The 24,555-nt window shown below is 57.5% G+C and overlaps 1 protein-coding gene across 2 annotated transcripts in view; it reads left to right on the top strand.

Moving 5' to 3' along the window:
- Positions 1–289: 289 nt before the first annotated feature.
- SHISAL1 (shisa like 1) overlaps positions 290–24,555 on the top strand; it is an 84,800-nt gene continuing 60,534 nt past the window's right edge. Inside the window, exon 1 of one of the 2 annotated variants that reach the window (XM_021668671.2) lies at positions 290–344. The gene's annotated coding sequence lies outside the window, so the exon portion shown is untranslated. Of the gene's footprint in view, positions 345–18,746; positions 18,793–24,555 lie in introns of those variants that run through there. The other variant, XM_012449485.2, reaches the window with a different exon arrangement.

Below are 24,555 nucleotides of genomic sequence, written 5' to 3'. Positions count from 1 at the left end.
CGGGCCGCCGAGTAGCCGCAGGCGGCGGCGGCGGGGCAGGCGGCCGGCCGCCGGACCCCGAGCCAGACGCGAAGCCGGAGCCCCAGCCCCAGCCCCGGCCCCAGCCTGGGCCCCAGCCCCAGATCCGCGCCGCGCCCGGCGCGCCTAGGAGCGGGCGACTTCCGATCCGGGAGCCTGGAGTCCCCGCGTCCCCGCAGCCCCGCAGCCCCCAGAACCCGGACAACTGTTGCGGCGGCGGCGGGGGCATCGCGGGGGCGTGGGCACCCCCCATACCCCAGCAGGCGGCTCCCGCGGGCGCCGGCACCCAGCTACGGAGCGAGGAGCGAGCGGGCGGCGGGCACGAGGTGAGCGGCGCCCCGGGCGGGCTGGGCGGGGGCCGCGCGGGGGAGGGGCGCGCCCGGGCCGGGGTCCGAGCGCGGCGGGGAAAGGGGCCGGGGCGGAGCTCGTGGCGGAGGAGGGTCTGGGCGAGTGGGGGGCGGGGTCTGCGGCGCTGGGCTCCGGAGAAGGGGTGAAGGGTGGGCGCACGGGGAGAAGCGGGGAAGGGGCATGTGACGGAGGTCCGGGGTGGTTTAGAAAGGGGCCGGGGACGGCCGGGGCAGCGTCTGGGGGCAGGAGCCGTGCGGGACAGCGGGTGTGCCTGCCCTGGGGTCCGCGCCGGCGCTCACCAAGGTCGGGGTCGCTGAACCTTGGACAGAATGGGGCCGGGTTCCCAAGAGCTGTCCAGGGCGCACCGTTTCGGGACGCGGCGGCCGGGACCGGATCCGCGTCCAAGGTGGGGACCGGCTTCCAAGAACCGAGTCCGGGAGCGCAGTGAGCCGGGAGCCCCGTGCTGCTGCACAGGGACCGAGGGCCACGCTGCGGACCCAGAGGGCCCGGGGGGGGGGGGTCCCACTGGGCAGCGCAGGAGACGGGGAGAAGGACTCCCCCAAGTGCGTGCCCCTCGGTCCTGGCCCGCCGCGTGGCCCCCGCGGAACCGCTTGTCGCCTCCCGGGGCCGAATCAACGTTGATCCCGCGCTTGGGGCTGGGTGGCCGTGGCGGTGGCCTCAGAAGCTCATTAGTGCCCGCGGTTGCTGTGGCAACGAGACCCCAAGCGTCTCGAGGTTATATTTATTCTAATTATTATTATCATTATTAGTATTAGTATTTGTTACTCAGCCAGGAGGAAAACAGAAAAGGGGAAAAAGCCAGCGCGTCCTGGCGCCTGCAACTGTTACCTCTTTGGAAAGAGTCAAGAGAATGTGGGTGAACAAGGCCAGGTCTGTTCGCGCCAGGGTCCCCCCGTCTTGCTAGCTGCCCCAGCCTCACCCCTGGGGCCATCGGACAGGGAAGGGGAGTTATGTAATCTGCGGGAGAGCACCTCTGGGCATGCCTCTTTGTGTCTCCCCTACCTCTCTGGGCCTCCTGAGCCTCTGTTCTAAGTGACTGCACCTGCCAAAGGAATCCCAGCCTAGAATGGGAAGATCACAAAGTGCTCTGAACAGGGCATGGCTGGGGGTGGCCTCCAGCCCCCTCTCCACTGCTGTGTGACCTTGACCAAGGCTCCTGACGCCTCCTAGCCTATGTCCTCATCTGGAAGATAGAATGGCAGCCATGCCCATCACTAAAGGCTGCTGTGAGCTCACTCAGAGAATCCCTTGTCGGGTTCCCACTGAGTGCTGATGGCTGTGTGACCCCAGGCAGCTGTCCACATGTCTCTGGAACTTAGTTTCCTAGACTATAAAATGAGAGCCCTGCTCTGGGCATCGTCTAAGGTGTTTTTGGTCACCAGTGTCCTGTGAATCTCGCTGCCGGCTGGCTGTGCCTGAAATACCATCAGGTTCAGCTCTGTTCAGACCCAGGCTGATGGGAAGTCCCTCCCTGCATCACCCTGTGTTTGCTCACCTGATTCTGATTGTCCAAATCTCACTGGGAATCAGGTGGTCCCGGGGTAAGCACTGGGACTTTTCACCTACGGGTAGCCTTCGGGTTCGGTGAGAAATGTCATTCAAAACCAGAATTCAAATAACCTTTAGGTTCTGGCGTCAACCAGGACAATCCCCATGCTGGTCACTGTTGCCTAGAATTGAGGAGTCACTCCCCATCCCCTGAATCTGTGACTGCTTGGTGCAGGACACCTCTCTGCAAGCACCCCATCTCTCCAGAGAGGCTGTCTGCTGTGCCTATCCTGGCAAGAGATGACCAGGAAGTTCTGCAGCCAGGCAGCCCCGGCCCCTCGTGGCTGAAGCTGAAAGCCCCAGGCAGGGTTTCTGACAGTTTCTTTAATGACATCTTCACGCTGCGTTCCTGGCTCTGTCTCAGGCATCTGGGGGGTACTGGACCGATGAAGGGGGGTGCGGTGAGCAGTTTGGCTTGGAGGGTGTGTGTGTGTGTGTGTGTGTGTGTGTGTGTGTGTGTGTGTGTCTGTCCCATCCTTGCTCTCCTGAGCCACCCAGCCTGCAGCTTATCAGGGCAGGTGGACTGGAGGAGAGGGGCAGGGGCAGGGCCGGTGCTGCTCCCTCAGACCTTTGTGAGTGGCACAGAAAGGGAGTGGGACCTGCTCAGAGTGAGACCAGCTGAGAGTCACTCCCGGTTACCAGTCATCCATCCATCCATCCCTTCACTCCCCTTCCCCGGCCAACTCCCGAAGCACCCATGCCTACAAAAGGCATCGGCTCACCCTTGGCGGCTCTCTAGGAAGCAGAGGAGGAAGTGACCCCGGACAAGCCAGCAGAGCTGGAGGCGCGCCTAGGTCAGGCCACGGGGCAGTGAGCTCCTGGGGGTGGGGAGGTGCACGTAGTGGGGCACCTGTCCTTTGGAGCCTGGGAGGGGTTGGGGCCTGAGGAGCTTGGTCCAGAATGACAGGCATGAATCAGCCGGAGGAAGGGGGAGGAGCTGTTCCGGGCAGAGACCCTCTGTGGGCAGAGATGCAGACACAGCAGGGCTGCAGGCTAAAGCCTTCTGGACCTGCGGGGCTGGGAGGTGGCTGCAGGCCTGGAGGGCAGGGGGGATGGAGCTCCCTGGAGCAGGGTCCGGGAGGAGACAACCCCACCCCCAGCCTGAGTGAGGGTTTCGGTACAGGGTGGGCAGGGAGGAGGGGAGGGTGGCCAGGTTTGGAGCTTAGACAGCTTCTGGGTGGGCTGCTCATACTTGAGGCGGGCAGAAGGAGACACAGTTTGGGCCAAGAAGGTGAATCTGATTTCCAGTTCCCTGGGACAATCAGCCAAGCCCTCCCCAGCCCCACCCCAAAGGCTACACTGCAGGGGGACTGCCTCACGCCCAGGCCCCAGGCTTCTGGGGTGGGTGGGGGGCGGTGGCATGTAGACACCAGGTCTGTCCACTTCAGCTGTCTGTGTCCACAATATAGGGCTTCACGGAACAGGCTCCCAGTCCCACCCCGCACAGCACGAGGGTTGCACTTGGCAGTGACAGCCTGAAGGCCTGCTCCGAGCCAGGCACCGTGTGGAGCACACTCGGACCCGGCTTCCCACTTAATCCTCATGCCAACCTCATGAGTGGCAACTGTAGATCCTGTTGTATAGATGAGAAAACAGGCCCAGAGAGGCTAATTGTACAGAAGAGCCCCACCAGGACCAGGCTCCCAACTGCTGCACCGCATCGCCTGGTGTGGGGTGGGACATAGAGGCTCCTGGGACACAGGAGCCACGAGGGGGAGGGGCCCTACGGGCTCGCTTCCTAGTCATTACCCGTTTACTTGCCAGTATGACCGACCCAGAGCCTGGCCTGCCTTATGCTTCGGTGAAAGCTGTCACCTCCCTTCTTAGGGACGCTGTGCCTCTACTAACCCAGTCTCGGCCGCTTTTGCTTCTCCCCAGTTGACTCGTATAACAGATTCACGGGATCTTAGAGCGAACCGAGAGCCCCTTCCCCAGCTCTCCCAGCCCACTTGCTTTTTTGGAAGTTACTGAAACAATCGTCACCCACTAAGGATTGGGGGCCTCGTTTCCCAAACACGAAGCAGGCAGGGTTCTGGACACCTAACCAGGTTGAGCGAGGACGGTGACTAGAGGCCCTGCCTACCCTGCTTATTCCCTTCTGGGGACACCCGCTGTGCAGATGTTGTTCTCACTCTGGCAGGGGGTTGGCCCCATCTCTTCCTCCCTCCCTTTTTGCACCCCTTCCCTCCTTCCTGCCTTCCTCCAGGGCACACAGTCCTTGACCCCTAAGCATGGACCCCCTGGAGAGGTGGAGGAGACCCCAAGGTCACTGACACCCACCCCAGGCCGCTTCCAGCCAGCCTGTTTAATGGTTGACTATGAATAAATCATTCTGTAGCTGGGGCTTCGCATGTCCCACTGGCCCTACTGATGTGCGTTCTGTCCCCACGCCCCGAGTTACCATGAACCCCTCCCTCCTTTTCCTCTTAGCTGTAGCCGGGTTGGAGATGTTCATCCTGACTTCCCCGCCACTGGCCATCCCCACTCCTCACAACCCCGGGTTTTCTCATTCAGCATCTCAGGCACAGTGCTTCTGAAAGTGCCAGACCAGGCCCAGGCAGGGTCTCTCTGGTGTGTGTGTGCGCGCGCATGTGTGTGTCCGCGCGTGCCCCACTCTCCACAGCCCTCAAGGGGGTGGGCAGGGCGGTAGACGAAGGCTGCGACAGCAGCAGCCCTGAGCCTCCTGTGCCGTGCTATGAGGAGGAGGGGCCCCAGGAGCTGCTGGTGGAGGGGCTTGAGGCCGATCTGCTCCCCCATATCCACATGAGGACACTGAGGCCCAGAGAGGGCTGGGACTGTGCTCAAGGTCACACAGCGAACTGGGGATTCTTGAGGCCAAGGATGTTCCAGCCTGTATTACAGACATGGACACTGGCCAGGTCTCGAGGTTCTTCAGAGAGTCTGGAGGGTTGCGGGGGTACAAACATTTCCTAGAGGATGAAATTTGCACTGAAACCCCCAGAGGCACTCCTTTTAGGAAAAGGCTTCAGAATCTCTCCCTGCCTGGCCATCCATAAAAGCAGAAGCTGAGATGAAATGCAGATCCCACCAGTCCTGTGTTTTCGACGTCAACATGAACAGGGCGTTTACATCGGCAGCCCGTGCCCCCGAGCCTGCCCTCCTCCTCCTCCCATCCGGGGCGCATACTCCAGTCACCACCCATCTGCCCGCTCGCACACCTACCCCAGCAGATGTGTGCAAATGCTCCTTCCAGAAATTAACAAATAATGCACGAGTTTCCCAAATTACACCCATTTAACACTGAATTAAGTTCTGGAAGCTCTTAACAGAGCCCTGGGAGGGAAGAAAAATTTTTTGTTCACACTTCCCTGGAAAATGAGACAAACCGTGATCTTTGAAAACCCAGCTACATAATCTGATTATTCCTCCCTAGCAAGCCTCAGAAAGATGCCCAGCAGAGGGAGGGGACGGCCGGCTCTGCCGCGGCGGAGAGGTTTGCACTGGGAAATTGGACTGGGAAACTTTGTCTCCCATGCCAGATTCCAAAGCTCCTCGTCGTCGCCTGATGAGCTCAAAATAAAGTGCCGTTTTCTTAGATATTGGCACAAATTAAAAATAAAGGCAAATTCCTTCCATAATCCAGCGCGAGAATTTCCTCTGAGGCTCCCGGAGCTTGTCACAGAAACGATGGTGATTTGCTTTCACTTCGGGTTCCTTTCCTTTGTCGGGAGAATTGTACGTGTGCAGCTGGATTTACAGAGCGAAAGAAATGCATTTAGTGCTCATTCATTCCACGTTTCTGGAGCGCCTCCCAAGTGCCGGACAGGGTGCCAGGCCCAGGGGGTGAGGAGGGGCGGTTTGAAGCAGGGTCCTGCCCTGGTGAGCTTTGCAGTGTGTTTGTTGGGGGAGGGGCGGGAGAACTAAAGGAAAACAAGCATCTGAGAGGGGTAAGGGAGGGCTTCCTGGTGGAAGGAACTTTCGGCTTGGGTCTTGGAGGGTGTGTAGGAGTGTGCCAAGGAGAAGGCCAAGGAACATTTCAGGAAGAGGGGCAGCCTGAGGAAGTTCTTGGTGTGGGTCTTACTCGGATGTGGTTTTTCGGTGGCATCTTCAGATTTTAAGGTTCCTTTGTGAGAGCCTGGCTGGACATGTGACTTTTTACAAAGCCCTTTCATATCCATTATTTGTCACTGGCCTCAGGTAGCCCAAGGCAGACCGAGTTTCCCTAAAGGACAGAGATGAGCCCAGAGAACGGAAGCAAGGTGGCCAGAGTCAGAGCCAGGCGGGGCTGTGATACCCAAGGCCCCTGGATCTCCTGGGCTCTGTGCGGGTCGGGGAGCACATAGAGTAAGTTATTCTGTAGAAATTCTAAAACTTAAAGAACCACAGACGTGAATACCAAAGTCTAGAAAGGCCCCTTGCTCCCTCCACCGGAGCCGAGCTCCCTGGCTGCAGCAGGGCTGGGCTTCAGGACTTGGGTCCCAGCGAGGCCCATGCTAGGGCCACCAGCTCTGAGCCTCCGTCTCTGCATCCAGAAAATGTGCTGATGGAGCCTCTCTCTGCCCATTTGCAGGAAGCCTGGCATCATCCCAAGCCCCGGATGACCCAGGTTCAGCCTTAAGCTCAGTGAGAGTCCAGCAGAGTCTTTTTCTTTTCTATTTATTTTTTATTTTTATTTTTATTTTTTTGCGACAGATTCTCTCTCTGACGCCCAGGCTGGAGTGCAGTTGCACAGTCTCATCTCACTGCAACCTCCGCCTCCTGGGTTCAGGCGACTCTCCTGCCTCAGCCTCCTGAGTAGCTGGGATTACGGGCGTGTACTACTACGCCCAGCTAATTTTTGTATTTTTAGTGGAGACAGGGTTTTACCATGTCGGCCAGGCTGGTCTCAAACTCCTGACCTCAGATGATCCACCCACCTTGGCCTCCCCAAAGTGCTGGAATTACAGATGTTAGCCTCTGTGGCCAGCCCTCTTGCCGTGCCTTTGCTGTTTAAACTGTTCAGGCTTTTGGGAGCCGGTCTGGAGCGTGGCTGTGTAGCATCGACTGGGTGCAGATGCTGGGAATCTGATCCCGAGGACGGAAGGGTCTTTGGGGAATGAGCCGTGCGGCTGAGCCGAGCCCCATCGTCAGGACAACGGGCCAGAGGGAGGTTCCAGGTGCTGATCCTGGGCAGGCTGCCTGCTTCCCCAAGAGCAGCCTGGGATCCCCAAAGCTGTGATGGGGATCCACCCAGACAAGTCTCCTCGCTGCTTGCTCCTCACTTTGTGACCGTGGGCAAGTTATATATTAACCCCTGGAGCTTCCGTTTACTTACCTGCAAAATGGGTTATTTTGAGAACCAGATAAGATAAATTCATGTGAAGTGCTTAGTTAGCACAGCGTGCATTCCGCGCCTTGTCAGCACTCTGTATTCTCACTTTCTTATTGTCACCAACTTTGTATTACTGTGTTCACACTGCTGCAGCCCTTCCCCAGACCTCCGGAGTAGGGACCACCATGAATGAATGAGGAAATGAGTCAGGTGAGCAGTTGGACCAGCGGCGGTGCTTCACACCCAGCACCATGCACCTGCAGAGCAGGGAGGTGGGAGCCAGCTTTGGAGCCTGGGTTCCGATCCACCCCACCTCTTACCAGTGACCAGTGGGGGCTGCGTAATTTCCCTCTGAGCGTCAGCGTCCTCCTTGTCAACGTAGGGCTGATCATGATGATAACTTGAGTGGCTTGCGAGGATTTGAGGCAGGGATTGTAACATGCGGAACAGCTGGGTCAGTTACATCACTAACCGTTATGTTTACTAAGCTCTGGAGGGACAGTAAGGGTTCAAGTCCCAGTCTCCACTCCTCCTGGCTTGTGGCCTTGGACAAATTACATCACCTCTCTGAGCCTGTTTCCTCATCTAAAAATTGGAATGATATCCACCTCTTCAGGAATTAAATGAGTTATTCCAAGGAATGTGTTTGGTGCAGATGGGCATACAGTCAGTGCTCAGTAACTGCTACCAGTATTATTGTCACCACTGCTACATTTAAAAACAGAAACACCTGGAGGCACAGAAGCAGTGAAGGGTCAGAGAGCCTCTCTCTATCCTGGAAGAGTGGAGGCCACCTTGTTCCTAGTTTAGCTTGATAGTATCAAGCCCTGGTTTGGCATGCTTTAGACAGGTTTCTGGGAATGAAGGGATGATGAATGGATGGTGGGTGGGTGGATGGATGGATGCATGGATGGATAAATGGGTGGGAGAGGTGGGTAGATGATGGATGGATGGACGAATGGATAGATGGATGGATGGATGGGTGTTGGGTGGGTAGATGGATGGATACTTGAATGAGTAAATGGATGGATGGATGAATGAATGGGTGAGGTGGATAGATGGATGGATGGATGGAGGGACAGATGGATGAATGGATGGTGGGTGGGTGGATGGATGAATGGATGGGTGAATGAGTGAAGGGATGGATGAATGGGTAGGTGAGGTGGGTAGATGATGGATGGATGGTGGGTGGATGAATGGATGGATGGATGGAAAAATGGGTGGGTGAGGTGGGTAGATGAATGGATGAATGGATGGATGGATAGATGGATGGACAAATGAATGAATAAATGAAATAAGATCAGGGAAGCCAAGGAAGGAGCTGAAGTTTAAGGGCAGAGGCTTCCTTTTGAGGACATGAGTGACAAGGTGGGATGTGTTGTGTAGCTGGATGTGATCTCTCTTTGCTGCATGAATCTTTATTGACTGGGGATGGTGGCCCGAGTCTGAGGGCCCAGGCTGCTTGGTATCCCCAAAAATTTGGTTCTGGAGCTGGACAGGACTGAGTTCACGCTGTGACTTCCTCAGCTTTGGCATAGGCAAGTTCCCGTGCTGCTGTGAACCTCTGTTTCCTCCTCCATAACTTGGGGAGAGGACTGGCTTGCAAAGATAACGCATTTCAAAGTGGTTTGCAACCTGTAAAGTCAAACTGAAAGTCAGGGGAGGTGCTTGGACTCCACGCAGTGAAGGGCAGGGAGCAGGGGTGGATTTGGAGCTGGCGGAGCTCATGAAACATCAGCCTGGGCACTGACTGGTCCCGTCTTGAAGAGGTGGTACTTGTGTAACATCCAGGATAGTGCTGAGGTACGGGGTCAGGGAAGGGGCAGAGGTGGCACCTGGGGCAGTGAGGCAGCACGTCCAGCTCATGGGCAGAAGCAGGCCCAGGGATGGGAGCGCTCTGCCCAAGGCCCTTGGAGCCCCAACCCCATGGGGAGACCCTCACCCGCTCACCCCAGCCCTGACCTGGGTGCTTTGCCAACACCACCTTTTATAATCCTCATAACTTTCCATGAGCAGGGACAGGTTGCCATTCTCAGTAGAGGCTCAGAGAGGCAAAGTGACTTCCCGAAGGGCACACAGCCGCTGCGTTGCAAAGCCAGGATTTGGACCTTGTGGCTTCTGTTCTTTCTGCTGGGGAGGCCGAATGCATTTTGTAGTCAGGAAGGGTGCCGATGTGGGAGCTCAGGGTTGCCACACTCCTGTGCCCACCTCTCACCACCGTGTGGCCTTGCCCAGCCTCCTGTCTTCTGCCTGCCTCAGTTTCCTTTTCTGTAAAATGTGTTCACAGCAGGCCCTCCTGCAGGAGCCTGAACCCGGGAGGGACCCTGCAGAGCGCTCCAGTGGGCCTGCCCTCTCCACGCTTTCTTTGTTCTTTGACTCCTCTTTGGGGAGGACAGAACCTGGGGAAGGTGTGGGGCCTGCGGGAGCCGCAGAGGAGCCGCGCTGGGGCTGCTCCCACTTCCCTGCATCTTCACTGCCAGGGACTGGTTTCTGCTGCCTGCTGCTTCCTCAGAAGAGGGTGGGTGCCAGGCAGGCATGGGCAGGCCACTTGTCCAGTGTGTGTCACGAGTTTATTCACTCCTGAGATAGCGCCCAGGGCCTGTCCTCACAGACTTACAGTCTGCAGGGACTCGTGGACACAGTCACCTGTTCTACCTCCAGGCTCAAGTCCTTCATAAGAGAATGGACGGATGTGGGTGATGACAGAGGATGGGGAGCAATTCTGCCGGTAGGAAAGGGGCTGAGCATCAAGGGGGCCTTCCCAGAGGAGGCGGCACCCAAGGAGGTGGAGTCTGAGTTGAGCAGGTTGACGAGCAAGGGCCGTGGAGACATTTGAGGCAGAGGGAGCCACACATCTAAAGGCTGGGAAATGAGTCTGGGAGACTTCCGGGAACACAGCACGGCTGTCCAGTGGCTCCTGTGGAAAGCTAAGCAGAAGGTGAGGCTGGAGGACTCTGGTCGCAAGGGGGTCAGTGACTGGGTTACTGGAGAGTTGCTGGGTTTGAACATTACTCTGTGGAACTGTGTGGCTGGAACGCTGCCACTCTCACTGCGGTGCCCGGGGCAGGCACTGCTGCCTTTAGACCTTGCTAATCCACCGTCGTGGCAGGACCCTGGATGGCTCCAGTCCCCCAGGCAGCCCCAGGCATGCCTGTGCCTGAGATGACACCTGTTTGTCTGTGCTGCTGTGAATAACGGGGACAATGATGCCCCTTCGACGTTGCTTGTGTCTTCACAGCCCCAAACCCAAACCACTTTCCCTGTGGGAGAAGATGGTGCATTGTGGCCGGTCTCTGGAGGGACTCCACTGCCCACACTGCCGGCTGGTTCAGCTCTTCCTGCAAAAGCAAAGCCTTCCCTCGCCCCGGGGGTGAGCTGCTACCAGGGGCTGTCTGGGCATGAGAACCACCTGAGAATGCAGCCCTTCCTCCATCACCTGCAGGTCCACGGGCCGGGGGTCAAGCCCTGGACAGCCTGGACATAAGCTGGAGCTGGGCCAAAGAGGGGTCACAGGGGGAGGGTGGGAGCCTGGCAGCACCTTAGGCAGGACTAGGGAAAGATCGGGAGACGCTGCTCCCGAAATTCAAACAATTGGACAATCTGTTCTGGATCGATTTAGAAGCAGTGGAGTGGAAAAAAATTAGAAAATATAGTGTGAAAGCTATTTTCTCTCCCTCTCAGCTCACTTGGGCAGAGGGATGAGTTGGAGTTTATTTGTGGACTGTCCAAGGCCCTGGCCAGGGCCTCACACCTCCTCACTGCCCCCTGCACCACTGCCCGGCCCACTTATGCCCCACTGCCTGCTGCCTCCTCCTCCATGCCCAGCTCTGGGCTGGCAACAGGGGGTCTTGGAGGGGCCGTATTCCTGTGGGCTCCAGGAACCAGCAGCCTATAGGGGCTCAGACATGGACGTGGCTAAGATAGGACGTTTGTGTTCTGACAGGCCCCTGAGGGATGTCCTCTGTCCCTCCTGTCTCTCTCTCCCACACTGCCAGACAACGGACTCTCCATGCCAAGGTTGAGGTGTCTCTGCCTAGTTCACTCCTATACCCCCAGGGTCCTGGCCCTAGAATCAGGGCTGGCACATAGTAGGCGCTCAATAAAAGTTTCTTGTCTGAGTGACAGAAGGAAGGAAAGGGGGGGAGGAAGGAAGAAAGGAAACTGAGGCTTTGAATGAAGTGACCCGTTCATAGTCACATGGTCTGTTAGAGATGGAGGTAGGATTGGAATCACATCCATCACCCTCCACACCTGGTTTTCCCCCACCCACGCCCATCCCTGGGGCCAGGAGCTAGGTCTGAGACATTTAGGGGCCTCCCACACCGGCGACCCCTCTCTTCCCTGGCACACTGCATCCCACTCCTCCTAACACAACTCCTACATTTAATCTTTCACGACTTGAGCCAAATGCTGATTGTTTTAAAATAAGCCTGTTCAGTGTGAGGCCAGACCGGAGTGGTGGGGAGGGCAGGAGAACCGAAAGCCAGAGCCTTCCATGTGGTCTGAATTGTCCCGGAAGGGAGCAGCTCCCTCTGCGCTGTGGTGTGGGGCATTTCTGCGGCTGGAGGAAGTCTCCCAGGGGTGGGGTCTGCGGGGACATTGTGAGTGTGGGGACATCTGGCACTGGTGGGAAGTGGGACCTGTGGATCCCGTATCTCCCCCGTCAGTGGGAGAGGGGGCCGTTTCCAGGAACGGGGAAGTGGTTTCATTTCAGGGAGTGGCAGCTCCCACCTGCTTCCCCCTTCACCCCCAAGGGCTAAGGCCAGGAGTCTGAGTCCCAGAAAGAACCTTGGCTTGGAAACCCAACCAGCTCGGGTCCGAGTCCCAGCAGCTCAGCAGCGGTGTGACCTCGGGCAGGCAACACAACCTCTCTGAGGCTTAGTTTTCTCATCTGCACACTCGGGCGGTAGCCCCTTCTTTTCTGAACACTGAAGGCGGTGATACTTGTGAAACACCCAGGATAGTGCTGGACACATCATAGGTGCTCAACGAATGGCCTTTCCTCCTCTTTCCACTGCATGAGCAGCCACGGCTGATACACAGTTTCCCTCTTACTTGGGTTCTGCCTCTGTGGCCTGGAGTCTTCCTGGGTCATTGTCCTGGGCAGGTCCCCCGGCTGACAATGGGAGGCAAAGCCATGGTACAAGTGGCCCTTTGAGCCCCACGTGTCTGAGCATCCACCCTTAGCCACACTGGGGATGTGTGGGTGGTGCCAGGCATGGCCAGCACCACCTCCTGGAGGGAGCCCCATGCTGGGAAGTCAGAGATCGAGGTGCCAGTCCCGTCTGCCACATATGAGCTGTGTGACCCTCTAGGAGTGACAGCCTCTCTGGGTCTCTGTGTCCTCACCCGCTTCTCAGGATCACTGTGCTGCTTACCTAAAAGAACCTATGTGACAGTACTGAGTAGGCCCTGAGCCCCAGGAGAGGATGGGAGGGAAAAAGGCAGCCCTGGTGCTGACCCCTTGTAGCCACCTAGCATGGCCTCCGAGTTTCACATATAGCATCTCATTTAATCCTCACTCCACCCAAGTTAAGCTAGGGCAGTGAGGCAGCACGTCCAGCTCATGGGCAGAAGCAGGCCCAGGGATGGGAGCGCTCTGCGCAAGGCCCTTGGAGCCCCAACCCCATGGGGAGACCCTCACCCGCTCACCACAGCCCTGACCTGGGTGCTTTGCCAACACCACCTTGTTTAATCCTCAGAACTTTCTGTGAAGAAAGGAAGAAAGGAAACTGAGGCTTTGAATGAAGTGATCCGTTCACAGTCACATGGTCTGCACAGATAAAGGTCCAGAGAGGCTAAGTCACATGTCCAGGATTACAGGCCCAGCTGGATCCCTCCCCCAGGCCGGCCTGTACATTCTGTCCTCTCTCTGGCCGTGGCGGTGGCCACCCTCTGCCAGGCCTGGGCCCAGCACTCGCCTCCCCCTGGAATTCCCTACTCACCCTCCCGGTATCGATTGCTTTCCTGCCGACAAAGCGCTTTCATAAGTGCCTTTTGATGCTACCTCTCCGTTCCCCAGAAATTTTCGAGCCAACACTCCCTGAAAGCAGCGGCACGCTAATTAGACTTCCATAATACCATTACCCAGATGTCAACAAATGCTACGCAGTTGAGCAACTTTCTCCCCGTTATAAGAGACGTTGCTTTTTGGAAAGCAGGAGGCCTTCTCTTGAAGGCTGGGCGTGGCATCAGGCCTGCGGAGGACTCTTGGGGTAGAGGCCTGTCTGCTCTGGACTTCCCCGTCCCCGTGGTGGGCTCCTGGATGGGCTGGACTGGGTCGGGGGGCAGCCGGCCTGAGTGTGGGGCCTTCCCCTGGAGGGGCTCTGCTCTGGCCCCCAGTCCCTGCTTCCTCTCAAGCCCCTTGGTGTCAGAAGGCTGTGGTGGCAGAGCCCAGCTCGGAAAGGTCAGAGGGCCCCGTGCTCAGCAGACATGGCGGACACGTTTCTTAGCCATTCTTTTGTTTCCAAAGTGCAAACTCAGTCTCAGAACAGATCTCTAGTTTGGGGAGGACTGCACAGAAGAAGGATTCAACTGAGGAAGTGGAGGCTAGGGCTTGCTCTGCTGCTGGAGAGGAGGAGAGGACCTGGGGAGTCTGTGTCTGAACCGGGCGCAGTTCTGGGTCCTGAGTCTGGTTTCTGGGGGTCTGCCCTCCTTGCCTCCCGCTGCAACTTACCATCCAATGGTTTATTCTTCCTGGGGGATCGGCCCCCATGGGAACAGCCCGAAGAGCAGGGCAGCAAAGCGGAGACCAGAGACCACAGGGCCAAGGCGGCTGGGAAGTCCACCTGGCAGCACAGCAGGTTTGGGGGATCAGGGGCCACAGGCGTGGACACCAAAGGAGGTGGGAGGAGGCTGTTGTCCGTTCAGATCTGGGCCTAGGAAAGCTGGTGAGACCGGCAAGGAATTGCAAGGGCTCAGGAAGGCAACCGAGAGCCACTTCCTACCACCTTTGAAAGCACCTGTCTCCCTCGCCACCCAGCCATCGCCGACAGGAGGTCCTCCTGGACGTGGACCGCCCTGAGTAAGGACAGGCCTGGCTTGCTGAGGGCCAATGTGGCTGGCCGGGCCCTGCTGGAGTGCGGCCGTGAGACGTCCAAGAGGCATGTCCTTCCCTCCCGGCCTGGCTCTCAGCGGCTGGATCGCACACGCCCAGCAGCTTCCATGCCAATTACACAGTGTGGGTGGGAGGCTCGTTAACCCTCAGAAGTGGAACTGGGCCAGTGGGTGGCAATGGTGGACCGGCCCTGCCGCCGACGGGTTAAGCGTGCCAGGTCAGGGGCGGGGGAGCTGGCTCAGCCCGGTCCTGTGGTCTCCGCTGCAGCTCTATTTGCATAATTTTGAAGTTGATTGGCCTAAAGGCAACTTTGCTTAATCACAGCTGACAAGTCTCTGGTTGAAACAGCAGCTGCTACCAATTAGCCGAGTTGGTGCCTTGGTTTGTTATAAGTCTCTAGGCAGCACCCCCCAGCTCCCCCTCCTGCCCGCCCCCTAATCTGCCTCAGAAGGTACCAGCAGGCTCAGGTAGCTGCCCAGAGAGCCTGCTACCTGCTCCAGCGCCGGGGTTCCCAGACTTGCACGTGCCACGGAATGGGTTAGCGCGCAGCCTCTGATTCAGCCAGAAGAGTGGCTCGAGAGCTCGCGTTTCCAACAGCTCCCGGGAGATGCCAGGGTGGCTGCTCTGTGGGCTGTGCTTGGGGTAGCAATGATCTCACCCAGAAGTTTGCAAACTGGGGCTGCCTGTTTGTGTGAATAAAGTTTTATTGGAACACAGCATCATTACCCATTCATGTAGGATTCTCGACAGCTCTTTTTTGTCTACAACTGCAGAGTGGACAAAGACTGGGTGGCTTGCAAAGCTGGCCCAGTGACTCTTCCTTGAGTGGGCACCAGAGTGCCCTGGAAAGCTGGGAAAGATGCAGACCCCTCACCCCCGACCCTGGTGCTGATCCGACAGGTCTGTGCAGCCCTGGCGCAGCCACTTCCGGGGATATCTGCTCATCTTGGCCTACTCTAGGTACCATCCCCATTAGATAGCTGGGGAAACTGAGGCTCAGAGAGGTTACTCACTTGTCCGAGGTCCCAAGCTAGGAAGCTCTGGCTGATTCCCATCACATCCTGCATCCTTGACCTAGGTCCCTCTCCCCAGGGGGCACCACGTCCCAGCTGGGTTCCCTGGCTTGGTGTACTCCAAATCTGACTCCACGTGGCGGCCTGCTTTTGTGACCTTGGGCAAATCACAGAATGACACGTCCTGTTGTGGGAGCATGATGTGTGGGAGACCAGGTCTGTCAAGGGCACTGCAGAGAGCACTTGGCCCCTGGGGGTTTATTGCCCGGCTCCAAATCAATACGGGCGGCTTATAGTGAGCGATGCCTCTCTCCTCCCTGCCCTGGAGTGCAAATCCTTTGAGGGTCAGGATGGAGACCCATCCTGCCATTGCAGAATCACCTGCTGCCTGTGAGGCTGTGAGGGAGGCAGCAACTCCCCAGCAGTGGCTCCGGCAGGGTCCTGCATGTTCTTCATCTCAGTCATCTTCCCAGTGACCTCGAGGGGCTAGGATGGAGCCATGGAATCATCCACAGAGGAAAAAAACAAGCGTGTCCGAGGCAGGTGACCCGCCGGGCAGGCACCAACAGCTTCAGAAGCAGCGTTGGGATTCTGTGGCCCAGGTGACGTGGGGCCACCAGCTCGGTTCAAAACACGGAAATATAGGAGGATGTTATATGGCCCGGTGTCCTCATTTTACAGATAGGGAAACTGAGGCACAGAGAGTTTATGACTGGGAAGGCCTCAAAGGGACAAGGTGTCTGTGGGCTCACTAGGAGGAGGCAGGGAGTTCGTGCTGATTCCCTACTGGAATTGGACAATTCCGGCACCATGCCCAGCAGCCTGGGACTGTGAACCGGAAAAAATGCCACTTTCTCGGGACCCCCAACCAGGCCAAAGCAGCATCACTTTCGCAGGGACCCCCAGCCAGGTCAAAGTATCGTCTGCAGTCCCCAGACAGGCCCCCGTGGGGGTCTCAGCTGCCCAGAGGGGTGGACCTGTTTGCAATGGGTGGGGGCTGGGGATCACTGTAATCATTATATTTCTTTACATATATTTTGAACCTTGATTTTCTATTTTATTTTCTGGACTCCAGGCCACGGAGTCAAGTCCGTCTCTCTCCCTGCTTCCTGGTACTCTGCCACAGAAGTCCTCGCCAAGCCTTCTTTATTTACTTGTTTATTAATAAGATAAGAAACATCTTTGAACCATCCCCCAGGGTGAGGGCGGGAGTGTCAACCTGTGAGCCCCCCAGCGGGGCCCACTTCACCCCCTTCCCCCAGTATGCTTCGCCATAGCCAGACGTGCTGTCAGAAAGTACATGCTATTTACACTTCTTTTTAGCCTTACAGGAAGGGTAGTGTGCTGAACTTCGTCTTTGGAGACTTTATTTCTCTCTCAGTCTCACGGCGCTGAGATGCCCTGTGATGCTGTGTGTGGCTGCAGTGCATTTGAGTAGCTGAAGACTGTTCCAGTGTCTGGCCATAGCACCGTGGATTTTCCTGTTCATCCACTGGACTGTCTCCAGGGCTGTGTCCGGGTTTCCATAGCGCTGCTGTGAGCTTTCTAGAGCAGGGTTCCCCTCGGCCGAGAGGGGATGTTGGTGCCGTTCCTCCCACACGGTCGCTGAGGCGAGGACCCGCTGAGCAAGACGACGGGGTCACAGTGGCCTCCCTGAGCCTCCCGGAGCCCGCACTGGTGTCACCTTCCCTCCAGGTGGCCCTCGCCTGGGTCCACCAAGCAGGCTGGTCTTTGTTGAGCTTCCAACCTCTGTTGAAGGTGGACTTTCGCAATTCCTGCCTCACAGGGCGATTGCAAGGAGTAAATGTCACTGGCAGACCCGTACATCCCTATCATAGGTGCTCCAGATCTGGCGCACAAGAGGTCTTCTTTGAACTGTAATGAAATCCCCAGGGCAGCCCAGGCTCAGAGAAGCAGAGAAACGTGCCCGGGGTCACACAGCTGAGAAGTGACAGGGCTGGGACTTGAACTTGTGTCCAGACCCCAAGCGTAGAGCCTTTCCATTTCTCTGATGCTACGCTGAGCCCCAGACGAGAGGCAGGAGGAACTCTGTGTGCCTTGTTCCCTCTGCTGGGAAGACTGCCCCCACCCCTGCCCCGCCACCCGATTCATTCTTCAGACATCCTTGCCAGACCCTAGGGTCTGAGTCTCTAGTCGGGCGGCCCAGGACAAGTTACTGAAACTCTTTGCACCTCAGTTTCTGCATCTGTAAACTGGGGATAATCATAGCACCTCCTAATCATGGTTATATAAATACCACCACCACCCCTGACCCCCTACCCCATCAGGCTGCCTCAGGCACTCTGGGTGCCCACAGCCCCCTGGTTTCCCATTGTGACACCCATCGGTCTGGACTGCCATTATTGGGACTGTGGCTAGATAAGGGGGACCCAGGCCAGTCTGAACTTGCTCTCTGTCCACTGAAAGGAATGGAAAAAGGAGGTTTATTTCTGGCCTGGCTCAGGATGGGCAGCCTTCCAGGGATGGGTGGGAGGCAGAGGAGGGCTGGCCTCCTTTATGGCTGTGTTTAAATGCCACCCAGAAGCCAGCCAAGGGCGCAGCCGAGGTACCACGATGCACGAAGGCCCGGGTGTGGGAGACGGCCATGGGCTGCAGGGGTACCTGACAGCCAGGAAGCGTGGCTGCAGAGGCCAGCCAGGCCCTTGGGCTGTATCGATGGTCATGGAAGCCGCTGATGTGTTTTGAACAGTGGCAGGTGTGGGCACCCCGAACCCCGTTCCTGCTGACAGGGAGGACCCTCTGCAGCTGGGTGGGGACAAGCCAGGGGTAGGGGGGCAACAGTAGGAAGGTCAGCACAGCTTGGAGTCAGGCGGGCACCACACCCGCTATGGGATCTTGGGTGCCCCTCCTCACTGGGCTGGTTTGGGACTGTTTGTTTTACCCACGCCCCTCACTGGGCAGTGCTGGCCAGAGGGGCTTGTGCAGTGGTGTCACTAGCCCCCATTGCCCAACAGAGACTGAGGCCCATGGCAGGGAATCCGCAGGTACCATGCCGAGCACCAGCCGAGGTGTGCCCCGGAGCTTGGTGGCCTGGGTCTGAGCCCCAGCGCGGCCGCTTCTAGCTGTGGGATCTCACAGGGAGTGTCTCCGGTTCGCTCACCTGTAAAATGCGGCTCTTGCTGGCGCTCTGAGGTTGCACAAGACAGTTAGACTACAGCCTGGAGTGTGTGGAGACTGCGGGAGCAGCCGCTGCCACCCTGGGCCTGGGAGGTGGCCGCCCTAGGCCCGGGCGGGAGCTGGACTCCGAGGCTGAGTCAGGGCCTCGCCCCACTCCCCGCCCCGAGGAGCACGCTGAATTCTTGTCAGCACACACAGGCCAGCCTGCGCTGGAAAACACTCTTTTGCCTATACAAGGCCCGACCCAGTTGCTCTCCTTTTATTGGGGTTTAGGGTTGGTGGCAACCAAGAGCTGGGGAAGAGGCCAGCAGCCACAGAGAGACGGCAGCCGGCAGCCTGCAGGGGGCTTCTGCTCCCTCGGTCACAGGGCTGGGCAGGTAAGGAGCAGCCTGTAGGGGTTTCCAGGTCTTCACGGTATGTGGACACCTCTGTTCATTCACACTGGGCCTTGGGTTCCTGCCCTGGCTAAGCATTCGGTCTAAGGGAGAGGCCAGGCAAGGCTGCTGAGTGGCTCTCAGTCACAGAAGAAGGGGAGGGGCTGGGGTGATGGCTGTGCCAATAGGGTGGGAGGGGGAGCAGGCTCTGATCTGGAGGGGTGGGAGCCCTGTGGGGGTGCACAGATGCTGGGGCTACTATCTACCTGCTGTGTGACCTTGGGGAAGTTGCTGACCTTCTCTGTGCCTCCGTGTGCTTGTGTCAAGAGCCTTGCCTAGAGGGGTGTTTCAGGGCCTGACATGGCTTGAGAGCTGCAGAAGGCCTAGGGCGTGCTCTCAGGATGCCCTGGTCATGGCATGGAGGGCATTTGGTTGGCTTCATGGGGGCGAGATGGATCTGTTCAGCCCACTGCAGAGTCCGCAGTCCTAGCCTGGCATCGTGCCAGTATGAAATAAATGAATAGATGAATGAATGAATGAACGAACGAATGCACTCGCCCCTCCTGATACCCCTTCAAGGTGGGTGTGTTGTCCCCATTTACAGATTGGGAAACTGAGGCTCGGGGCTTTGGCTTCTCTTCCCTCCAGTGAAGAAGGGGTTCTGAGGACCAGGGAGGCCAAGGGAGCTGAAGAGAAACCCAGGGTCACTCCCCCGCCACCGCCGAGGCAAGCTCCGTGCCTGTCTTTCCTCTTCCTGCCCTGACACTTTAAGTGATTCATTCTTCATGTGATATTTTTGTGTTTCTCCAGTGGGAAAAAAATGCCTCTGGGATTTCCAGGGGTTGTTTTATCTCCATGGTGCGACCAAATAATTCAGAAGGACAGAGAGAAACAAAGGGTTGGTGAGTTGCAGAAGGCCCACAATTGTCTCAGCCAAGCCTTCCCTTTAATCAGGGAGGAAACTGAGGCTGGGCTGAGCGCCTCGCCCTGTGACCCAGTGTGGCCCCGAGGACAGTGGGGCATCTAGGGCCTTCAGCAAGGTTGGGGTTTCCAGCTCAGCCCATTTCAGCTGTGTGTTCTCGCTCAAGCTCCCCCTTACCTGGGCCTCAGTTTCCTCATCTGTAAAATGGGATAACAGCGGTGCCTACCTCCAACGTTGAAGAGGGTATCACACCCAGAGTGCTTGACGGGTGCAGAACTCATCCAGGGCAGGGGCTCCAAAGGGGGAACCATTGGAAGAGCTGAGTTCGTAACTTGGGCCCAGAGCCCAGCTGGCTGGGGCTTGGTGAATTTAGCAGGAGAGGGGTCAGTGAGGGTCAAAAGCGTTATTACGGATAAACTGGAATGTTTAGCCACTGAAGGAGGAATGTGGGGAGATAGGAGAGGTTTCCAGGTTGGCAGTCACCTGCACGCCTTCCCCGTTCCTGCACCCGGGCCGGCGCCCTTCATGACTGTGTGCTCCTCCTCCCCGCCCCAACCCTGGGAGCAGCCCCACGGAGCAGGTGGTGGGGGAGCCTGCCTGGTAGGAGGACAGTGGGGCCCAGGGGGTATGAGCTAGCCCGCCTCGGCTCATGGACTCAGGCAGACCTGTCCCACCAGAGCCCTGGAGTTGGGTCTCTAGTCTGAAGTGAGTGGCTTCCACCCTGGGCTGTTGGACCAGGTTCACTCCTGGGGTGGCTGTAAGCCTCGAGGCCCTGTCTCAGTTGAAGGAAATCTCCTGCCTGGATCTCTGCTTTTCCCATCTGCAAGTTTGCTGTTTGCAATAAAACAAACCACGTGGGCACGATGATTGGCGGTGGCAATGAGTGCTCATGGAGCCCTACTCTATGGCCAGCAGACATTTATTCAGCACCTACTGTGTGCAAAGCATGGTGGGGAGATGCAGAGGCACAAAGTTTCCCACCCTTGAGCTTGTACCAGGCAGGGAAGCAATACACCAACAGGCAAGGCCGAAGGAAATCAGTGCCAACTAACGGAACAAGCAAAGCCTGGAAAGAGGAACTGGGGAGATGAGACGTAGACACGGAGTTCAAACACACTTTCATTTGCCGAGGGGCACGCAGGACCCTCTCTGGTACCTAAACCGTCAGCTTTGGGAACAGCAGAGTGGGCAGCATCAGATAAGAACCCTTCATGGATCAGTTGCTGATGTTCTGGGTGCACTGCTAATGTCTGGTCCTTTCTGTCTTCGGTATGCCTGCAAGGCATGGGGCACGGCTCGCATTTCACAGATGAGGAAACTGAAGCCAGTGAAGTAACTTGTCCTAGATCACCCAGCTCGTTAGTGAGAAAGCTCTGATCCAAGGCCAGGGAGACTCACTGCAAAGCCTATGCATTCGCCTCCAGCGCCCTGTTTGGAGTCGAGCAGACCTGGGCTCAGATTGAAACCCTGCCGCACCCCAGCTCTGGGCAATCGCTTAGCCTCTCGGAGGTGCGGTTTATTTGTCTCAGTAATGGAGATGATAATTGCCTATGTTCATTCGACCAATTAACAAGTGTTGCTAAAGTGCCTACTATGTGCCAGACCTGTGCTGCCCACAGACTTGAGCAAAAACAAAATGATCTCAGCAGGGCTGGCTTCGGGATGTGACCGCTGCAGGGCAAGGCATCGGGTCGGCAGGGCTCAGGTCACACTGGCCGTTGCCGGGCTGCGAGGTGCTGGCCCTTCTCACTGGCTGTCAGGCGTGGAGCCCAGCACCCCAGCTGCAGGTGAACGGGCCGCCTCTCTCTGTCCTTCCGCAGCCGTATTCTCCAGCTGCCTCTGTCCTGGCCAGCACAGCGAGGAAAGGTGTCCTAGTTCCCCCCGCCGCTCCCTCCTGCAAGTACGAAGGGGTCACAGAGACACGCTTTGATCTCACTTCATGCAGGCGTTGAGCCTTGAGAAGTGTTTATTCCTGGACCTCATGTTTCAGAGTGAGATTTCATAACCTCTAAGCGGATGTCCCGAAAACAAAAGTTCATAAACTCAGGATTAGGTCTGCACCGTGGAGGAAAGGCCCTGGAGACTGGGAAACTTGTGGAGGTTAAACCCCCGATGACACACGTGTGCACACGCATGTGCACACGTGTGCTGTATGGAGACAGGCATCCACACACATGCTGCCCGCGGGGGTGAACACTCATATGAGTCGTGGAGACAGGGCACAGGCACAGACCCCCAAAGCCTGAGTCCCCTCTCTGAGCCCCACAGTTTCCATCTGTGTGACAGGGAGACTGAGGATGCAGCCTAGGGCTGGCGGGAAGGGAACGGGTGAGAATCGGGTAGCCCTGGGCGCCCGTGCTGTGCCTGGGGCTCCAGAGCCCCGCAGCTGCTAGCCCCCATCTCCTTGTCTGTGCTTCCCGCCCTTCTGCTGGGCTGCTGCCTGCCCGTAGGACTGCTGGTGTGGCCCCAGAAAGCCTTGCCCTGTTGAATTACTAATCCATGCTAATGTTGCCACCGCCAATCATCATGCCCACGTGGAATTACTGATTATGTAATTGACAGTCTGTGACCGCCTCCCCCGAGGCTGTAAGGCCCCTGGCGGTGGGAACCCCCATGCCCAACGCTGTTGGTCCACAGTGTAGACTCGTCAGGTGTTCCTTGAGTGGCGACCAGGAGAGAAAGCACTCCCTGAACAGTGGGGTCAGGAGAGCAGGTAACCGAGGCTGCTTGTGGATGAGGGGGCATTTGATCCAGGCCCCATGGGCAGGTTCAATTGGGACATACAAGGTGGGGAAAGGGAGACCCAGGGGCAGGACCAACCTGGGCAAAGGCCTGGACTCCTGAGCTCTGCCACCAGCCGCTTCACATGCAGAATGCTGGGCACGACCCATCCTCACCCCAAGGTCAGCCTCCCGCCCCCCAACGATAGTAGAGCAGGTGGAACATGTTTGGGGCACAGGCCACGTGTCCTTTGCTCTCCATCATGTGAAGTTCAGGCCTGAGCATGGCCCTTGTCTAAGGAGGGCCAACCCTGGGGCAGAGGTCCTGGTTCAGCCACCCTCGGCTGCCCTTGCTCCGTTCTCCCAGGTCACTCTCAAGTCAGGACACAAACCAGGAAGGCTGAACAGGGTTCTCTTGCCCATGCTGGCCCTGGGTAGACCCCACCCAGCTCCTGCCCTAGCATGGCCTCCAGACAGCCCAAGACTACTGTGGGGAGAGGGGAAGTCAGAGCGTCAGGAGCTCACCTGGGGAGTGGGAGAATCACGGGCAGAAAGCTGCCCTGAGAGGTGGCTGCCTAGATGAGCCTCCAGACTGCGGCTTTGTAGAGGGGAAGGGTGGTCCTGGCATAGGGGAACTGTCTGTGTAAAGGCCCAGAGGCACCGCAGACCCAGAGGGCTGAAGCTCCAGGAAGAGAGGGCAAGGTGGCCACAGGGCCAGGCCACAAGGAGCCTCGGGTGTGAGCGTGGCCTTGAACCCAAGGAGGCAGGTTCGTGACTCGGTGGGCACTTGGGAGAGCTGGCACTGGGGCCACCTAGGGCTTTGGTTGCTGGAAGAGGCAGAGGCAGAGACAGCAGCAGCAAGAAGCACGTGGCCAGGCCTGACGCCGGCCTGTGATGCCTCACATCCTTCAACTGGTCAATTAGATGCTGTGGTTCATCCCCATGCTAGGGCTGCGAACGCTGAGGCTCAGGTGTCACCCCAGGTCACGTGGGATATGGTTACACAAGGTGGAGCAGGGCTTGGCCCCAGGTGAGGGCTCGACCCCCATGCCTTGCTGCTGTAGATATAGCCTGGCAATGGGCTGGAGGTGTTGCACTTGGCCGTGCCCAGAAGCGGGGCGTGGCGGGCTGAGGAGGGGCTGGCCGGAAGCCCCCAATGCTGCGGGGGCTCTCCAGGTGTCAGGCGAGTGTCCAGGCCTGCGGGAGCCTGAGGCCCCAGTCCCGCTTCCCTCGGGCCCTCCTGCACCCTGCCCTGCAGAGCCTGGCTGACACGAAAACAGATCGCTGCTGTTCCTGGCAGCTTTAATTCATCTTCCCAGGTCTGTTTCTCTTCACGTGCCCTCCTTCCTCTCCCCGCAGCCTTGCCAAGTTCAATGTTTAAAAATAATCCTCAAATCTCGGAACAGTGATCCCGGGCTGACCCTAGGGATGGCTTGCAGAGCTGCATGCTTGCCTGACTCATTCTGACCCCGGTCAAACAACCAACCTTCTGGAACGTCCCGCTCAGCCAGAATGTTCTTCCAGTTGTTTGAGTTTTTTTTTGGCCACAAACTACCATCTTAGGCTGTTTACCAATTCCCAGAGAACTAGAACCTGGGAGGAGAAATCTAATCTGTGGTAAATGTGCTTTCTGGGGGTCTTTCAGGGGACCCAGAAACTTTTTTGGTGCAAGGAGGTAATGAGCTTTGCTGCTGAGGGGCTGTGTGACCTTGGGCAGCTAATGTCACCTCGCTGACTTTCAGCTTCCCCTTTCTGAGATGGGAGCTTGCTGGTCCCCTTCCAGGACTGGATGTGGGCTGCCAGAATGGTGTCCACAGACGTCATTAGTAGGGCCTCTCAGGTAATGGTGCCCAGTGGTGTGACACAACACCGTCATCAGAGCTCCAATAGCCCAGGTCCCTCCACTCACATCATCATCATTATCATCATCACAGCTCCCATAGCCCAGGTCCCTCTACTCACCATCATCATCATCATCATCACAGCTCCCATAGCTCAGGTCCCTCTACTCAGCATCATCATCATCATCATCATCACAGCTCCCATAGTTCAGGTCCCTCTACTCAGCAGCATCATCATCATCATCACAGCTCCCATAGCTCAGGTCCCTCTACTCAGCATCAT

The sequence above is a fragment of the Aotus nancymaae genome, unplaced genomic scaffold (assembly GCF_030222135.1).
Source record: "Aotus nancymaae isolate 86718 unplaced genomic scaffold, 86718_ANA_hifiasm-v0.15.2.pri h1tg000076l, whole genome shotgun sequence".
Classification (NCBI taxonomy): Eukaryota; Metazoa; Chordata; class Mammalia; order Primates; family Aotidae; genus Aotus; species Aotus nancymaae.
This window is presented reverse-complemented; position numbering and strand designations above follow the sequence as displayed.